This window comes from Alosa alosa, chromosome 9 (genome assembly GCF_017589495.1).
Source record: "Alosa alosa isolate M-15738 ecotype Scorff River chromosome 9, AALO_Geno_1.1, whole genome shotgun sequence".
NCBI lineage: Eukaryota > Metazoa > Chordata > Actinopteri > Clupeiformes > Clupeidae > Alosa > Alosa alosa.
The window spans coordinates 24,916,879-24,936,599 of NC_063197.1; the positions used below are offsets into that span (position 1 = coordinate 24,916,879).

Sequence of the window (19,721 nt, forward strand, 5' to 3'; positions counted from 1 at the left end):
ACGTAGATTAACGAGGTTGTTCTTGATGTATGAGTGGGAGGCAAGGAGCTGGTTAAAACAAGTGTTTCTACCTATTGGCTCGTCCGTATGGGTCACGTGTTCCACTGAGCAGTAGCTCTTAATTCGTGCCCTATCATGCAATATAGAACAGAACAATCAAACCATGTGTTTGTCAAAGCTGCAGCTATACAGTGTGTTGCCACGTCAGTATTTTATTAGTCTTTACCTTTCTGGCTATAGCCTATTAATGGTAAAATAGGTCACATAGTGGTGTCCACTAGCACTCCCATTTTTTTCAAAAGTAGGCCCTCCTATGTGTTTTTTGTTGATTAACATTGGTTCTGATATTTGCTGCTTTATTTGACTAGAAGATTATTAGTTTTGGGTGGCACAAATCAGTTGTTCTGGCTCAGAAGTTGATGTTATTTTGATGACTTGTGATAGTGTGTTAAATCTCATCTGCAGAAGATACGAGTTGCCCAAATAACATATTTTGTGCAGTCCTTTCACTAAAAACATTTAGTTGCAGTCTCCCCTCTGTGGATGTTGCAACATATGCTCTTCTGTGTCAGTGGTATGTTAGTGATTGGATTAAGTTTCATATTAGTTTTACGGAAGTAGTTAGTGAAGGAAATGTTATTTTGACAGCTCATTACAACTTAACACACCTTTGGTATTATCGGAAATGTTTTAGTTTTGATATGGTTTATCAACTTGTGATTAATATATGGTGTTGTATGTGTTGTCTGCATGTGTGTCCCTCTGCTTATGTGATGCACACCGCCATGACAATCTTAAAAACAGCTGCCTTGCCATGCTGCACAAACCCTGAGTGTAGAACTGGACAGATACTGGAGCATCTCCACCGTTACACAGGTCAAGTTTGTCATGCTGCATGAGCTGTACGGACCTGGTGGGGTTCGCTCACCTTCAAACCTTTAAAGGACCAGAGCTCTGGTCTGGCCATAGGTGTCCTGCATGAGCTGTACGGACCTGGTGGGGTTCGCTCACCTTCAAACCTTTAAAGGACCAGAGCTCTGGTCTGGCCATAGGTGTCCTGCATGAGCTGTACGGACCTGGTGGGGTTCGCTCACCTTCAAACCTTTAAAGGACCAGAGCTCTGGTCTGCCCATAGGTGTCCTGCATGAGCTGTACGGACCTGGTGGGGTTCGCTCACCTTCAAAGTAAAGGACCAGAGCTCTGGTCTGGCCATAGGTGTCCTGTTTTTCTCTTGGTCTGATTGTTTTTGATGGAATATTTATAAATGATTTGGGCCCACTTGCATGATGCCTGCCTTGTCAGACAGCACAGTCCAACCAAATGTAGCCCAAGGCCTGTGGATCTGAGAGGCCCTAGGCCATTTTTGCCCTCCCCTCCTCCATAGGTTTTGCTTTAGATGTAATCGGTGGGGGATGCTTGTGTGGATTTGATAATATACTGAGTGCATACTGCAGCCTGTGTTCGCATGCTGCAGCACTTACACAGTTAGGACTTTGCAAAGCAGAGAAATTTAAACCATGTTCAAGAAGAGATACGAGCAAGCTCAGCACAGAGGGCATGTCGTTGTATTACCGCTATGAATCTACTTACAGATATCCAGGTGGAATATACTACATTTCTGAGCTGACCCTATGAATTAGCACTTTAATGTGAGTTCTCAAATGATTTTAAAACCTCCATTGTCTAACATGGTCGGCTAATAGACTGTATATTCAGAAGCTCTACAGAAGTTGCTTTGTTTATGTAGTCATTTATTATTTTCCTTTGAAGCATCACATCCTCTGCACTTTAGTATATCATATTAGAATAGAACACAGACTTTGTTTGATGATTATTTGAGTAGCTTAAACTAAGTGTCAGACGACATGATGATAATGCATAAAGTGGACGTCTCAAAGCCATGACAGATTACAATATTTCATGTACTGTGTGCCGCCATAGTTACAAATGAACAATGCAAACATGATCCTGTGATTGAAATGCAATCAGCGGTCTGTCTGGGCCCAGACCAGACATTTTCTCACATTAGTGCATGTCTGGTCTGGGGAGAGGGACTTAGCAGATGGAGTCTTGTCTCAGCACCTGGCATATGTAGCCATGGTTATTGTCTAACCCACTGGCAATATAATTTGAATCCCAGCAAACAGAATATTCTTTTGCATTTCACTATAGATCTAGACCTTCAGTCAGTGGATACATAACAAATAAGCCTTTTGTAAACATATTTTATAAGAAGATGTATTGCTGAATAAAAATATAATAACACAAAACTGAAGCAGAAAGCAGAACAAAAGCAACACCAATATGTCTACCCTCTCATACACTCTCTGTATTAAAAAAAAAAAAATAATTTTAGCAGAAAGTTAAAAGATTCAAGTTGAGTGCTCCAACCTAGTGATCATCCATCTAGAGTCTAGAGAATGTAATGACTTCTGTGATTTTGTTTATAGAAAAGAAATTCAAACTGTTACTTTCCAAGACATTACATCTTAGTTTATTAAATATGCTATGCACAGAATACACAATCAGTGATCTTTTACCCATGTAGACCTGAACTTGGTTGGCCAGATTTGTGTGAAAAAATAGTTTTGTCTTTTTAGCAAAGACAGCACAACCTCCTTTCCAGGCATTTACTTCCGTATGTGGTTGAAATACAAGATTATTCACAAGGTAATGTGCTGTAGTTGCACAACCAGTGGAAGCCTCCTCTGAACATATTGGTCTACACTTGTATTCATTGCCTTAGAAAATCAGCATGTTATATTGACAAACAACAAGAAATGGAGACCCAATGTGTGTAATTGGTCATGGCCATAAATGCTCTTTTAGGCCTTCTCTGCTTCCTGCTCGGCAGAGGTATTGAAAAAGATTTTGCAAGTTGTCCATATTTTTGTGGTCTTGTTAGTAGCCTAACATTATTTAATTCTGCCTGACTTGAGAGACAAAACAGGCAGTGCACTACGAGCACTGTACCCGTGTCCTCCACAGCAAGATAGGAGTGTCGTAATACAACAGCAGCACAGCACAGTTTTGTTGTGTTGTGCAAGCCTGGTAGAAAAAAAACAAGGTTTGTATAGATGAAGACCTTGTAAGTGAGGCTAACTTCACTCTGAGTAGCCTAGGCCTGCCATAACTAGCTAGCTTACAGTCTTTGTGCTCAAACATATTATTTTGTTTTCTCATTAAAGTGCTGATTGGGAATGTAAGACCTTTTGAGTCCACATTTATGGCTTTTAATTGACAGCTATTTTCATCATTTATTTCAAAAAGCAAATGTCAATCACTCTTTCTCTGGCTCCTATCCTTGCTCTCTTTTCCTACCTCTCTTTCTCTCTCTGAACTTATGAATTCTGAGTGTGGTAGCTTAGCAACAGCCCCTGACCCAAGGAATGAAATGGAAAGGCTGATATCCCAGTCCTAAACTCACTACCAAGGCTACTGCTCAGGCTACAGGTGTAATCTGAAATGCAGTTTACTATAAAGAATAGTGTAATGCCATGTTTCAACATTAATAACCATTTATTGAAATAATTAATTTGTGTAGAAAATGTGTGGAAATGAAAATTCCAATTATAAGACCTTGACATGTGAAGAATGGGGTTCAAGATATAGGCTATATAATTAAGCTGCAAAGCTATAGATCATAAAAAATCTTAAATTTAGCCGATCAGTGAACAAGGCCTAATGTTGACACATCATAGCATTTTTGAGTGGCCCTCAAAATGTAGGCCTAGGCCTACTCTGGTCCTGTGTCGTCAAATAGGCCTAGCCTAATTATTACACACGTTACAATTTGGATATTTTTCCAGCAGCTCGTGGGTTGCTTTTGTGAGCAGTGGAATAGGCTATGAAGTATTTACAGCTGCATTGGCTGCGACTGTTTTGTTCTTTGGATTGAATTGGTTGTTCCCATAAAAAGATGGCATACTTTTTGGCGATTCCCTCAAATGAACCGTTCCAGTCACAAAGTGAGATATTTACAGTCTTCAACCGTCTACTTTACAATCTGAATATCCCGAGGCCTTCCAAACACGCTGTCGTGTTGCTATCACTCCGTCATTATTTCATGCTGAATTAAAAGTAATCATTGCCGGACCGATCAGAGATCAACTATTTATCATGCTCACCCACTCGGTCAAAATGCTGTTTTTTTTAGCCTACATGAGACTGATAATTCCGTCCTGAAGGCGGGAAGATGGGCTAACTTCGATTTTGTCAAATTATTTATTTAGGATAGGCTACTGTAGGCCTAGGACTTTGTAATCGTAAACGTCGACGCGCTCTGGTTTATCGGGTAATTCATTGAGTTAATTAAAATAACACCGGTCTTGATCTGAATATTTTCGTTGTTTGCTATTTTTTTACATAGGCTACAATTGCGTAATAACGGCCTTTTAGGGATTTGTAGTAGGCTTAAACCTGTATGCATGATACAGAGTATTTTAGGTGTGTGTAATACAGTCTTTTAGGTGTGTGTGTGTGTGTGTGTGTGTGAGAGAGAGAGAGAGAGAGACGTTATACAGAGAAGTAAGAGTTATGTAACTCACATGACTGTATGCACTCCTGAGCCGTGTCCAGAGTGTTATTACATGAATAGATTTAATTGAGCATGTTGATGTTTCACTTCCACTCTGTCAGATGTCTCATGAATTTGAATAATCTATTTTAGTGGATATGTGATGATGGGTAACATGCAAATTATGATGTCCATTGTAATACTTTCTATACCCTGAGAAACAGGCCTAGTTTTTCAAGTTCAAGTACCTTTTTTTATTAGCCCTAAACAACAGTTTGTTTATTGTGATTTTGTGATGCTAAAACAACGAAAACTCAGAAGATATTTCTTATCATGTTAAATTGATTGCTCTCTTTCTTTCTCTCTCTCTCTCTCTCTCTCTCTCTCTCTCTCTACTGTCTGTCTTCTATGCAGCCCTGAGTTGATGATGCCATATTCCCATCATAAGCCTCATGAAAAGAAGACGACATAACCACTGGTAAGCTCTCAAAATGCCATTTGGATATTTTTTGTAAAGATTGTTTTAACATGGTGCTACACTCAGACATTTTGTTTATTATGCACCATGCATAAACAGGTACCATTTAGGATATATTTATTGAATGAAGGTACTCACGAGGTTTGGCTACACTGTTTGTGGCAAATGCATGTCACTTTTGGGGCGCGTGGTGCATTACACTTTCATGTATGAATGAGTAGTTGTATTTGCCCTAGATGAGCAGAATGCCTGTTTTGGCCCGAATGTCAATGCTGCATATACAATCAAAAGCAGATTAAAGGAGTTCTAGGAACACATCTTTGTTGAGGCTTTCACCTTGTAGCTTGCCGGGAATGTGTTATTGGAGTAAAATAACTAAAATTGCGAGGTGTAACATTCATTGTAGCATATTCATTCTGTATCTTATAGATGTGGGTCTGGTATATTGGTATTTGTCAGCTTCCTTGTGGAGACTATTTTGGTCGGAATGGATTTAGCTAAATCCTCTTTTGTTTACCAAGGAAACATAAGAAATATGTTAACCTCCCTGATTCATGAAATTGGATAATAGTAGCTTTATGTAGTAAAGCACGTTTGTAGCCAAATGGCACTAGCTTTTAATAGCCAGTAGTGTGTTAAAATTACTGGAGTCAATTACTCCCTTACTATCCTACTTGACAGTAATAAACCTCTTTTCTGAATTAATTTTTATTTCAGAGGAAATGGAATTCAACTTTTTATACAGGCAGTGGCTCTATGCTGTTACATAGATTCTTGTGAATCCCATTGTCTGTAAAACTGAAATATCTTTAAATATGTACATTTTCCCTGTACTTTCTACTTTTTTGTGTGCTTTGGCAAATAACGTGAAAAGCATTCATTTGTGTGATGTACATTTTGAAACCCTTTGTGCAGCTGTTATCTATTTAACATATTTTTGGGGGACTTTGGCAGGGGCTCTTTGAAAGGTGTGTGCGCATGTGGCAAAGCAGTGAGGGTGGCGCAGTCCCTCACCCCTCTAATACCCCTCCTGCCCCCTCCTCTCGTCCCCTTAAAACCTCTCTTTCTCTGACCCACTCCAGGGCCACTCCGCTCTCTCTTTCTTTAACAGCACAATCTCAAGTGAGAGTTCAATAGCACTTTTTCTATCCCCTTTTTCCCCAGTTACTCTAGTGGGTATTGCGAGATGGGGTGGGGACCCCCTCCCTCTCTCATCGCCTTATGTGAACTTTTGCTGTGATTCTTTGGGCACATGCACCCACATTGTTGAACACCTTCTTTTTGAGCACATAAGAAAATGCCAATTCACTCTCCCACGCCTTGCATGCCTCAAGGTGGCTGCGGTTTGGTTCTGCCATAGCTAAGCTCCTTCACAAACAGCACTGGAAATATACTTTGCAGGATAAAACAATATTTGTATTTCTATTTAGTTTAACAATACAGTGATGACAAATGAATCCAAAAAATAATAATAATGTGACTGACCCGTTAGTGCCATGTTGCTTTTGGCTGTTTGCTGTAATCTGGCCTAACATACCAGATGCTCTCAGGTCATGAGCCATAGGGGTAAGTAGAAATCTCCTGTCAAAAGGAGAAATGCATGCTCACAAAGGAACTGCACCAGACATCAATATAAAAACATCCTTCACCTATTCACAGACACCGGCCTGGTTGTATATTAGTATTGCTCAAAGGAAGAGATGCATCATAGGGTCTGAAACCAAAGATCAGAGGAGACTTAATACCCTGTGGCAATTCCATGCTATAGAACCACCTCTGAACCTTTCGCTCCTATTTTTTTTCTCCCTCTGCAACTCGATGGAGCCATCTGCCTCATATACGTGTTCAATATCTTTTTTTTTTTAAAAAGTAAATAGATCAATGGAAGCATGCTCTAAAAGAACTGATATATCAGATGTACTGTAGGTAGATGTGATTGCCTCACAGCGTATGAACATATCATTGTAAAGACTGTGATGTATGCAACAATGATAGATAATGACACATAACCGCCGCAATCACTGCTTCTGAGCTTTCGTCCATCTGATTGCATGTGCTTTGAATGTCTATTGGGGGAAACTATATATCAGTGTGAAACGCGAATGCCATGGATTTGCGATTTCAGGCGTTTGCGCGATTCCACTGCGCTCTCCATGTTTATGGATAAGCTGTGGGGAGGAAACGGTAATCCCTTCATTTCCAGCGCTGCAGTCCCTGTCCACACTATCTCTGATTTCAGCTCTCCGCCTTCCTCATTCCCTGCTCCATTCTCTCACAAGCCTTTCATGGCGCGTTGGGCAGAGGAGAGTGCCGCTCCAGACTCGGCCCCGAATAAGGCCCTTGCAGATACATCAGTGCACTAGAGAGCACGACCCCGCCATTGCTGCCTCCATACGTGGTAGAGGAGAAGTGATGAATCATGTAGGTTATATATTGTTTTGTATACCAACATGTAGGCTTGAGCAGATATGTAGGCAGATATTTGGAGGTGATTTGGCTGCGTTGGTGAATTTATGTTCTTTTTGGGCAGTTGGAGGGTTCCTGGCTTGTTGTGGGAGTATGCTGCCCACAAAGGGCCGCCTAAGCTTTGTGGAAACTGTATGCATGAACAGCCTCTGTGCGGCTTTTCTTATAAGTTGATTTAAATTATGCCCTCTGCATTATCCAGTCTGATAGGGAATAAATCTCTTTAAATGAATTCGGTGAATGGGCTGAGGCAGGGCGGAGGAGTGTGCGGGGAGCGGTGGCGTATGTTAACATAAATTAAATCGGAGCAGTTGTGTTGAGTGATTTTCTTATCGGGGGGTAAAGCGCCGATGAAACTGATTTCTGTTAGCGACGGTGAAAAAAAAAAATAGTCATGTACTTTTGTAGAGGTAGATGGATATGTCCACTGCTGACATGTGTAGTGGCTTTAGAGGTGGACGACCATTTTTTGCATAAGTGGCAGGTTCCTAGAAGTGGTGGAGGCCTCTGGCATAGCCATGCAACATGCAGGCTGAATGGGGAGGTGTATTTATGAAGAGTGGGGGGAGGAGGGAGAGGGAGAGAGAAGGACAGAGGGAGGCGGTGGGGGTGGAGAGGGCCGGGCAGCCTCTGAAAGGCAGCAGGCAGCTGAATGAATGGGATTGGGGTAGGGAGGGGGGGCCGGGCGGCGGGCCTTCATTGGTTCAATGCAACGGCCAGTGCAGCTGTGAAAAGAGGTCTCCCCTTTTTCCCACGCCCAGTACGACGCGAAACAGTGGTCGAGCTCACCAGGGTCAAGTCACATTGCTAATATATACACTGGGCCTGTGTACCCATACAATGCATACACGCAGCTCATTAATTTTATGTATGCACACACACACACACACACACACACACACACACACACACACGCACGCTCACACACCCTCCACCCCTCTCCACACACATATGCATGCATACACACACACACACACACACACACACACACACACACACACACAAATAAATACAGGCATAGATGGAGAAGGGTTCACCTTGACATTCTCCTAAATATGGTGTCCATTGTCTAGTTCTAGACCAATGTCGAACAACAAATTGAAAAGTTTTATTCAGAACCATTATGAAAATGCAGACACATTTGGTTTCACTTTCACAATCCTACTGCTTAGAATTGATTAAAAAAGTGTCCCTCATCCCGCATTTGTACATGTCATTTTTTCACCTTATATTTTTGCATGTTTTCCATACATTGCACCAAAACTATACAAGTATGCAAAGACTACAATTGTGTGTTACATTGACCATTGAATTTGAATAATTTGTATAATGCAAGCCTATGTATGATTGGTGACATTGAGACTGAGCGGATCTCTTGCATCAGGACACAAGCTTTTGCATCATCTCCAGATTTTTTTCCACATTCACTCCCTCTAGTTTTGATGGTGAATGATATATTTACTGAGAAAAGGAAAACTCCTATTGATTCGTATGATAACCTTGAACATGTGGTAAGTCCTGGGAAATGCTAATGCTGCGTGCTGATCCCCTGCAGAGCCAGATGCCCTGTATTGTGTTGGTCGCGGAGCTGAAGTGGTCGGTTGTGATGTCACCCTGTCTGTCAGGCCCTTGGCAGGAACTTGACTGTGAGATGAGGCTGGAGCCGAGGGCTGGTGGAGCGAAGGGGGTGGATTTGTGTGTGTGTGTGTGTGTGTGTGTGTGTGTGTGTGTGTGTGTGTGTGTGTGTGTGTGTGTGTGCGTGTGTGTGTGTGTGAGGAGGTTGGTAGGGTAGACAGAGGGGGTTGGTATTCTCCAGACACACATGTGTCTCCTCCAGAAGAGCAGTGTGGCAGACCCAGACAGGCTTCTTTTGGGGGCTAAGCGTGAAAGACAGACAGCTACTTTAGACAATGGATGGGGAGAAGACGGAGCAGCCCTCGCACAGAAGCTCACAGAGAAAGAGAGGAATTAAAATGAGACCGCAGGGTTTAATGTGCTGATGATACTATAGACAAGTGTTGTTTTCAAGGTTCAAAGAAATAGAGAGCAATCCTGAAGGAGTTGCACAACAATAAGGGAAAATGATCAGAATGTGTGTGATATATACCCAGAATATACAAATTATCGGCGAATTATAGAAGATAACTGGTGAATTCTCACTTATATTATTGCGATCATTCACATTTTCTACTACAGATATAATTTAAGTGGATTGTGTATTTAAATTCCTACTGACATAATTTATTTTATGTTATCTAAAAATACATAATCTATAATATATATATATATCATCAGTATGGGCCTTTCTGTTAGCCCTCTCAGACCCTCTCAGATAAATAGAGGAGGAAATCAGCTTTGAGAACCTCAGGTCAGTGTACCATCCTCTAAACAGTGGGCCACATTTTCTACTGGGTATACCCTCACTCTCTCTCTCTCTCTCTCTCTCTCTCTCTTGTCCTGTTTACAGTCTTTTCATGGCACGTTTCCCATGAAAAGCAACAAGCCCATTCCCTCTGTAAACAAGTGGCAGGGCCAACCCCCCCCCCCCCCCCCCCCCCATCCCCAAAGTGCCGGACCCTCCTCTCCCCTCTGTGCGGCTTCAGCCTTGCTGGAGAGGCAGGAGACAAAGGAGAGACTCACTTAATTAGCCCGACAAGAAGATGCATTGTGGCAATAATTGAGCACAGAGACTGGGAAACGTATGGCCTGTTAGTTTGGCGTGTGGCAGGAGTCTATTTTCGTCCTGCCTGGAATGCATTGCCTTTGTTGAGAGTGAAGCAGCGAGGACTGGTCAGATGTATCATGTTGTATTCTATGCCAGTCCCTGCAACTCTGCAGTGTCCTGTGTTTAATTGGTTAATTAGTTTGAATTATATGGCCGTTTGGAAAGAGAACATTGTGAATTGTAGTTCTCTATGGCTTGAGCACAGTCCTTTTCAGAATTATTTTTACGTTCTCGGACAATACTATAGTCAGGTTGTGTAAAATAAAGGGTCGGTTTCATCATCACTACTCCTGTGATATTTCACAGGGTCTTTCATACAGAGAGATGATCTTTGCTCATTTGAGTGGGTGGCTGATTATACATGGAGAGTAAAAAAAAAAATCCTTTTTCACTGTAGTGCCTGGAGGGCCTTTCTTTCCCATGAAGTCAGATAGCATTCCAGTGACCCCCCTCCTCTCTTCTTCCGCCTTTTTTTCTAAGAGTTCTTTAACCTTGATAAATGGAGTGGGGGGAAGGAAGAGGAGGAGAGAAGTTGAAGATGGAGAACATTAGAGACAGAGAGGGAGCGAGTTAGAGCGAGTTAGAGCGAGTGAGAGCGAGAGAGCGAGCGAGTGAGAGTGAGAGTGAGAGAGAGAGAGAGAGGCGATGCTGGAGAGCTGGAACGACGGCCCTCCGGTCCACTCCCTCTCAGGATCAATAACGGTTGGAGAGCGGCGGAGCTCTTGTGCGAGTCTGGCAGCGTGGCACTGGGGGATCGGCTTGTATAGGCTAGGGGCTCGCGGTGATGGTGGTGGTGGTGGTGGTGGGGGGGGGGGGGGGGTGGGGGGTTTCCCTTTGCAGCCCAGAAAGGAGGTTGGGGGGTCTGCTTGCTTGCCCGCCTGCGTGCTCTGCCCGCTAGCATTGTGCATCTGACGTCTCCTTCCACAGAGGCGCAAGGTTACAGCATGTCGATACACACACACACACACGCACACGCACACAAATGCACACACATACACCACCCCCCTCACAAATGGGATTTGGCATGTTCAATCAACGGAGCTGCCAAATCCCTGGTTTTAAGTGCTGCCGATCTGTTGCAAGTCGGTGCCTACCTGTAGTGTCGAATCCCCACCCCATCCTACCCCCTCACCCTACCTCCCGAAAATAAAGATATCTCACCATGTGGAGTGACTTCAGACTTTTGACATCAGGTAGAGGTGTTTGCCAACATTTCCACACATTTATGTTAACACATTATATTTCAAGGCTCCCTGAGTTCCGGCTTTCACTACTTCATTTTACTTCCCCTGCAGTGACCCCTCGTTTGTCCTCCATAAAGTCTCCTTTTGTCTCTCCCTCATGTGACTCTCCCTCCATTCCAGTCATTAGTCCCTCTCCCTCCTTGCCCAACTCTTGTTTGTTAAGTGTAATTGAGCCAGTGAGGAGATAACCTCCCCTCTCGTTTGTGGCCGCGCTCCGTGCTCCTCCCTTCTCAGGAGGGGCACATTGTCTGCCCTCTCCTGCCAGGGTAATCCCCTCAGTCTGGACAATGGGCCCAACGCCGGTGGCTCCCGGCTACACATTAGCCTCCCAATGAGGGGAGGCGAGAGCCAAGGCCTGCTTGCAACGCTGTGACCGCCACGGCAGCCAGATATGCACTGATCAGAGAGCTGGCATTTCTGGCTATTCTGCCGTGGTGGTGGTGGTGGTGGTGGTGGTGCTCGCTGGAGAGAGTGTTCTTGGTGAGATGCCCGCAGAGATGGCCCTGGAGACGGACTGATAGAGCGAGCGAGACTGAGACAGCTCCCCCGTGACGGGCAGTCCAGGCCAGCGCCGGGGCTGTCTGATCGTTATCACACATTCTGGAGTACAGCAAACATCGCCATGTGCAGGGCAGCAAAGCATAACGCAGCTGTTAATGGTGTACCCTGCTTATGCTTTGACACCTTGGCTATGCTGGGTAACCTTTAATGTGCATTCTGTCTGATGTAGGATTTAATCAAATCTAAAATGAGAGATGAATTGAATTAAATATTGCTACAATAATTGATATTGAGTGATAATTCCTTATTACTTATTTGTAATGTGCTTTTTTAGAATTATTTTATTAGAATAATTAAAAATGCCAACACAAAGACTATACAAACTAAATTCATGTAAGCCTCACTTTCCAGCAATGTAAATGTATTTTATTCATACAATCGAAGATTTTGTGAGGCCAAACAACAAAAGCAATAAGGGATTAATAAAAAGATGTGAAGAGAGATGAGCACAGAGAGAAGAGAAGAGAGGTGTTGCTTCTCGTCTGAGAGGGCTTCCTGCTCGCTGACACCAGCCCAGTGGAGGTGAAGCCTGGATTCCTGTCGGCGTCCTCTTTGGCTCTGGCTCTGGCTGCACCTGCACCGCGCTGGCATCAGTCACTCAGGGAAGAGGAAGCAGCGTTGCCATGGGAACTAATGGTCAGAGTTAACCAGAGGGGAAGCAAACAAAGTACTCTTTGTAAAAGCCGAGTGTATTGTGGGGAAGAGGCAGATATTGTGCAACTGTGTGTGTGTGTCTGTGTGTGTGTGTGTCTGTGTGTGTGTGTGTGTCTGTGTATCTGTGTGTATGTGTGTGTGTACGCGCGCACACGTGTGTGTACATGTGTGCATGCATGGCTGTGTAATTGGGACCAGAATGTGCTTGTGAGTTCTACGTGTTGTTACTATTTCAACTGTAAACAATACCTTCCTGCATGTTCACTCTTCTATATTACCACAACCATGTAGAAGTCATCATATGCAGTGCACCCTTACTTTAAAGCCTAGAGCATCAGGAGTGGTCATTTTGAATATCATCGAGTTGTGCAGATGTTTATGTTTTTCTAACTGTGTGGCCTATTTACTGCTATGTAAAATGTGAATAATTTATCGGTGTATCCGCGTTACATCAGATTACATCATGATTTTAAACTAGTCTAATTCTATGATCTGGGGAATAGTTGTGTATTTTTTATCTGGGTCATGGTGTATTGAAATGCTAACATCCTGCCCAGGCCTTTAGTTATTTTCTTGGTGTAGAGTTGAGGGTCGGGTAGGTATTGTTCAGGCTTCTAAAACGCATTCGTATGATCATGGTAATGGCCAAAGGAGTTGGTTGTGAAAACACATGCTTGAAATGATTAAATGACAAAGCGCTATTTTTTGTATTCGCTATGTATAAAACAGCGTCCATTGTCCCTGCCTATTCTTCCTCTGCCATTGTTCTTCCTCTATTTTCCTCTGAATTGGATGCAAATAGTTGTGCCAGACAGAGAGAGAAACACACATTGTACCCTCCGCTCTGCTTTAAAGAGAAATCTTGTCCTCCTAACCTCTTTATTTTGCATTGCTGTGCCCATCTCCTGCTCCTGTTTCCAGCCCATGTGCCCTGTTCTGCTCAGGTCTGCTCCTCTCCCCTCCCCTTGTCTCCCATCGCCTCCTTTCCCCTCGCTTAGCTTTGCGCTCTCTCTTTCCCTCTCTCTCTCTTTCTTTATCTCTCCCTCTCTCTCTCTCTCTTTCGCTCTCTCTTTCTCAGTGTGGACTAGGGGGGAGAGATGGGGTTCTAGAGCAAGAGAGAGGTTTGTCTCGCGGTAGTTAGACGTCAGCTCCACCACATCTCAAATCACGCGGCATCTGCGGCAAGCAATAACACCCCAACCCCCCCCGCTCTCCTCTTCTACTCTGTGTTGTGTGTGTGTCTGCGTGTGTGTGTGTGTGTGTCTGTGTGTGTGTGTGTGTCTGTGTGTGTGTGTGTCTGTGTGTGTGTGTGTCTGTGTGTGTGTGTGTGTGTGTCTGTGTGTGTGTGTGTGTCTGTGTGTGTGTGTGTCTGTGTGTGTGTGTGTCTGTGTGTGTGTGTGTCTGTGTGTGTGTGTGTGTCTGTGTGTGTGTGTGTCTGTGTGTGTGTGTGTCTGTGTGTGTGTGTGTCTGTGTGTGTGTGTGTGTCTGTGTGTGTGTGTGTCTGTGTGTGTGTGTGTCTGTGTGTGTGTGTGTCTGTGTGTGTGTGTGTCTGTGTGTGTGTGTGTCTGTGTGTGTGTGTGTGTGTCTGTGTGTGTGTGTGTGTGTCTGTGTGTGTGTGTGTGTGTGTGTGTCTGTGTGTGTGTGTGTGTCTGTGTGTGTGTGTGTCTGTGTGTGTGTGTGTCTGTGTGTGTGTGTGTCTGTGTGTGTGTGTGTCTGTGTGTGTGTGTGTCTGTGTGTGTGTGTGTCTGTGTGTGTGTGTGTGTGTCTGTGTGTGTGTGTGTGTCTGTGTGTGTGTGTGTGTCTGTGTGTGTGTGTGTGTGTGTGTGTCTGTGTGTGTGTGTGTCTGTGTGTGTGTGTGTCTGTGTGTGTGTGTGTCTGTGTGTGTGTGTGTCTGTGTGTGTGTGTGTGTCTGTGTGTGTGTGTGTCTGTGTGTGTGTGTGTCTGTGTGTGTGTGTGTGTGTGTCTGTGTGTGTGTGTGTGTCTGTGTGTGTGTGTGTGTCTGTGTGTGTGTGTGTCTGTGTGTGTGTGTGTCTGTGTGTGTGTGTGTCTGTGTGTGTGTGTGTGTCTGTGTGTGTGTGTGTCTGTGTGTGTGTGTGTCTGTGTGTGTGTGTGTGTCTGTGTGTGTGTGTGTCTGTGTGTGTGTGTGTCTGTGTGTGTGTGTGTCTGTGTGTGTGTGTGTCTGTGTGTGTGTGTGTGTGTCTGTGTGTGTGTGTGTCTGTGTGTGTGTGTGTCTGTTTTTTTGCTTCTCACAAGTCCAATGCCATGGGGGCAACCCCCCAGCCCAACTTCCCCCGTCGCCTCTGCCCTCTCCTTCAGCGCTGACAGATAGACAAACGCACTGTTCTCTCTTTCTTTTGCCTTTCACCTCTCAAGCCTCCCTCCATCCATCCTAGCGTCCGCCACACAATGCTGGCGCTTTATCCCGCGGCAGAGAGAGTGCTGTCCTGAACTAACAATATCGCCAGGGCTGTCTGAATGCCAGGGAGCCCCATTGTGTCCTGTCAGAGGGGAGTTAACACCCATGTCTGAGCCCAATGAATAGTATTATTGTGTCTGAGACGTGCACCTCGTCCCTTGGTTCCCTCCCCAATCGCCCCCATCCTAACTCCTCTCCAGCCTCTCTTTCCCCGTCACTGCCATCAATAGTGCCCCCCCTTCTGCCGCCACTGCCATTCCTACACGTGATTTGTCGTCTACTCCAAACTTCCTCAACTTTTACCTCTCTATCTTCAGTTTGCTGGCAGCCATTGGACTTTTTTTTTCTCTCTCGCTAGGTTACTTCCTTCCTTATTTTTTACTTTCCTTGGCAGGTGAGGGAGTTTGGGGCCTTCAGCATTGCTTTGCAGGGAGAGGGGGTGGACTGGCCAAGTTCTTTCACACTTTGTGGACACAATGGGCCCCAGAGTCTATAAAGAAATGGCCTTCTTGATCATTAACATAATAAGAGGGGTTGCTGAAATCATTTGAATAATTTCAGGCAAAATAAAAGCTTTGGAGTTAGAGATTTTTTTTAATTCAAGTAAAGTTCCCCATTGTTTGTGTCTTCTGAGGTGTGGTGGAACTGATGAAGATATATATAAATATTTCCCTAAACAACTCTAAACAAAATCTATGATGGGAAACTAGTGCATTTCAACACATTGCCCGTAAATTGCATCTTTCTGCGATATTCAGGTAATGGTAAACTGGGATGGGAACCATTTTAATGAATTCTGGCAGTCTGTGCTGTGCTGGTCCTATAATGGGCCGAGATACTGTCACGGCTGCCTATATGGGAACCATCACGATAATGGCCGTAAGTGTACTTGGCAGCGAGTTTGTGAAAGCCTGACACACTTAACTCAAAAAATCTCCCGTTTCAGCTGTTTTTATTTTGAGGTTATGAAGTTCACATTACAAACAGGGAGAGGATGCCAAAACACTCACCTTCCACAGCTCCATGATCAAAGGCATGGACTGACACTTCGAATGGGCAAAATGCTGGAAGTGAAACTGAACTTGTTTTCTCTCTCTCTCTCTCTCTCTCTCTCTCTCTCTCTCTCTCTCTCTCTCTCTCTCTTTGTGCAGGGGGAGGAGGAGAAGAGGAGGTGGACGAGTGGGAGCTGCTCTGCAGGAGGATGAGACATGGTTGCAGGAGTGAACTCAGAGCAGGTGAACACAGCTGTTCATCGCCATGGGCTCTCTCTCTCTCTCTCTCTCTCTCTCTGTCTCTCTCACCCTCTCTCCCCTCCACTCCTCCTGTGGGCTCCTGCGCTGCATCTGCGGGGTCTCTCTCTCTCTCCGGCTGGGGCGCCGGCCGGCCCGGGGAGCCGCGGAGGAGGCGGGAGGAGGTGGGCTGGCTCTCCCCGCCGGCGAAGCCCGCGCCACGGCAGCAGCAGCCGCAGCGAGGAGCGCGGAGTGCCAGGAAATCAATACGGAGGAGAGAGGCTGCCAGGGGTCACCCAGCACAGCCCACGGCCATGGAGCCCTGGGACCCCCACCAGCTCGCCAAGCCGAGCCGCACCGCGCTCTCCTCCTCCTCCTTTCTCTCCTGGCCTGCTCCCAGTCTGTGCACATCAGGCAGGGGCTGGTGTCTGATGGTCTCCCTCTTCAACTCCCCTCACTCACACTGTGTGTGTGTGTGTGTGTGTGTGTGTGTGTGTGTGTGTGTGTGTGTGTGTGTGTGTGTGGGGAGGTATGTGTGTGTGTGAGAGAGAGCAAGTTTGTGTGTGGTTCTGCCGGAGGGACTTTACTGGCCCAACACCACTTGATAAAACTTTGTCTGCCAGAGAAGGAATAGAAAAAGAATGTCAAAGGTCTTTTTTTTTTTTTTTTTTCATTTATTTCCACTGTGAGCATCCACCATTTCCCACAACTGTTTGAATGAGCGTTCAGTGGAGGTCCCATTAAGATTGCGTCAAAAGACTGATATTTTTTTTCTTCCTCTTTCCCAATATGCGCAGAGCGGTGCCTAGCAGACCAGCCTGGATAGTCATTAAAAAACAATCTAAATTTTTTTAAACATTTCCTATTCCATCTTATCCTGAGAACATTTAGCCGCACTTCTGTTGGTGTCTGACCTAATTTTTATGTCTCAAAATATCTGTGGAAGACAACTACCAGACCATTATTATATTTTTCAGCAAAGAAGCACTAATGGACTTACTGATGTTTTTGTGTCATGATCTGCTGGATATTTTCACGAACCTTTTTTATGATGGATCACCAAGGCACCAAGTGAAAAAGGAGGAGACTTTTTTTGAAACTGACTGAAAGACTGCCATGTGCACTGCTTCTAAAAAGAGATACAAAAGTTCTTTGCTAAACCAGTGAGGGTACAGCGTCTCCGAATGTCTGTGCCAGAACTGCAGGAGACTGCAGAGGTGGACCGAACAGGGACACTCCGAACCAACACAATGGCCATCATCCAATATGGTAAGTGGCACTCGCCTCTGCAGTTGTACCAAGTTCCATTTCCAAAGATAGATTGAATAAGAACAGGAACACATCTCACATAGTGCCCTGGTTAAATTCTGTCAGTTGACTTCTGCTTCTGCTTGTTGTTTGACTGACATTCCCATCACCTAATGACATTAGCTATGATCTCATTATCATTTTGCCAGCTGTCTGTGCTCTAAAGAGGTACAGCATCGTGCCAAACTGGCGTGCAGTACGGCACCGATGCCAGTGCCATGCTGTGTGTACAGCGGGCAGCGTCGCTAACAAAATGGCTGCCGCTGCCTGCCAGCTGTCTCGTTTCCCAAGATGGCGCCCGCTTTTTAACGTCCGCCATCTGCCTCATCATCAAGGATATGCAAATGGTGGATAATTGCATTTGCATAAGCTTGGCGTTCGTTCCCCTCCTCTCGTGTCCACCCCGAGGAGCACAAGGAGGCTGACGTCGCGCGTACAATGCCCACGGCTCATCATCTGCGAGCGGAAGCAGAGAGCATGCATGTCGCTCTGTGTCGCCCCTTTGTTTTCCCGCATCGTTCCGATCCGCCTTTGTTCGCCGCGTGCGCTGGTGCCACTTTGTTGCTCCTTCTTGGGAGTGTGAAAAGAAATATGGCGGCGTACTGTCAAAAGCGCGCGCTGTCACCAGCCTCAGCCATATATAACATCTGTGACCGGCCGCCGGGTTTTTCGGTTTTTTTAGGGGGCTTTAAACACAAATCCTTTGACTGTAAGACTGAGGGCAGGTCTCAGCTCCAAACTCAGACAGGCGGTCCCATAATGAGCTCATTATCATGCATAGTGCACCCCACTGTAGGACCCCGGCGCGGGCTTGGGGTCTGGGACCCAACGGCGAGCGGCCTTCACACAGAGCTCAGCGGGCAACATTGTGCTCGTCCACACAATGCAGAACTTCACACTCATTTTCTTATGGTCGTGTCAGGCGCACCGTAGATCGCGTTGTGTCAGAGATGTAGTGACGAGCTCGCTGGAAAAAAAAGGAGTTTTTTTTTTCAGCATTAAATAAGACATTTTGGAGAGTGTGTCGAAAAAGTGTACTCTGAGATGGCATTGTAAGAGCTTTAAGGATGCTGCGATCGGAAACATCTCTCTGTCGGTTTTCACTGAGGTTGAAATTGATCATTAAGTATCCAATACTTCATGCAAAGACTGAGTTCAAATAGTGAGTGTGTAATTTAATTGTGTATACTTTTCCTTTATATGGGTATTGCAAATGGTTTGTCTCTGCTGAATGCCAGTTGGCACTATAAGCCATGCACTGCAAGGTCACAAGTCTGTTGACCATCTAGTCTAATCGGAATTGTTGCTGAGCCTCATTTAGGCTGTCTGTCATTGTATCTGCGGTGATTTTGCAGATTTAAATCAATAAGGTTGTTAACTGATATTGATATTTACTCTTAGACTGACCACAGGCAGAAAAATCACTTGGATTGTTGACCACCGAAATACATGAGTTCTGCCATAGACCACTGTTTTGTTTTGCACTCTTCTTATTAAAAATAATACCAATTTTGTTATTCAACCATTGGAAATCAGTCTGCATAAATGAACAAGAACTGTAGAACTATCATCCCATTGGCATCAGTGGTAACTGAAATAAATAAACCCCTGTTGAACAACAGCTTTAGGTCATATATCATGACCACATCAATGAATTTTGTAGTCATTAGTAATATACCGTGGTCTTCCATGCATTGCTGTTAAAATACAGCTAAGACAGACTGATTATTTGATTAGCAAGGAATAATGGCTTTGTTTAAGGCACCTAACACCTATGTGGTAGTGAAGGGTCTTGTGCGGATAAAATATTATGATCATTGAGTGATTTTCTATTGCTGTGAGGCATGGGATTGAGGAGGGGCATGGTGCTGTTTGCAGTAGCTTTGTGTGTGTGTGTGTGTGTGTGTGTGTGTGTGTGTGTGTGTGTATGTGTGTTGGGCAGCTTAGCAGTGGGGGCAGGGGGTCTGCACGTCTGTCTGTCTGGACCATCCCGTCTGTAAAGACGAAATTTCAGGAACAATTGTGTGTCTGGGTCAGACCGTGCGTGTGTGTGTGTGTCTGTGTGTGTGTGTGTGTGTCTGGTTTACATTTGCATATTCAGAACAGCTGGGGAGCCCATATGTT

The 19,721-nt window shown here is 44.8% G+C and overlaps 1 long non-coding RNA gene across 2 annotated transcripts in view; it reads left to right on the forward strand.

The window, feature by feature from the left end:
• The window catches only part of LOC125301102, a 40,646-nt gene that overhangs the window by 11,941 nt on the left and 8,984 nt on the right, over positions 1–19,721 (forward strand). For both annotated transcript variants that reach the window (XR_007194674.1, XR_007194673.1), the window contains exons 2-3: positions 4,931–4,994; positions 16,212–17,558. This is a non-coding gene — a long non-coding RNA (uncharacterized LOC125301102). The remainder of the gene's footprint in view (positions 1–4,930; positions 4,995–16,211; positions 17,559–19,721) is intronic.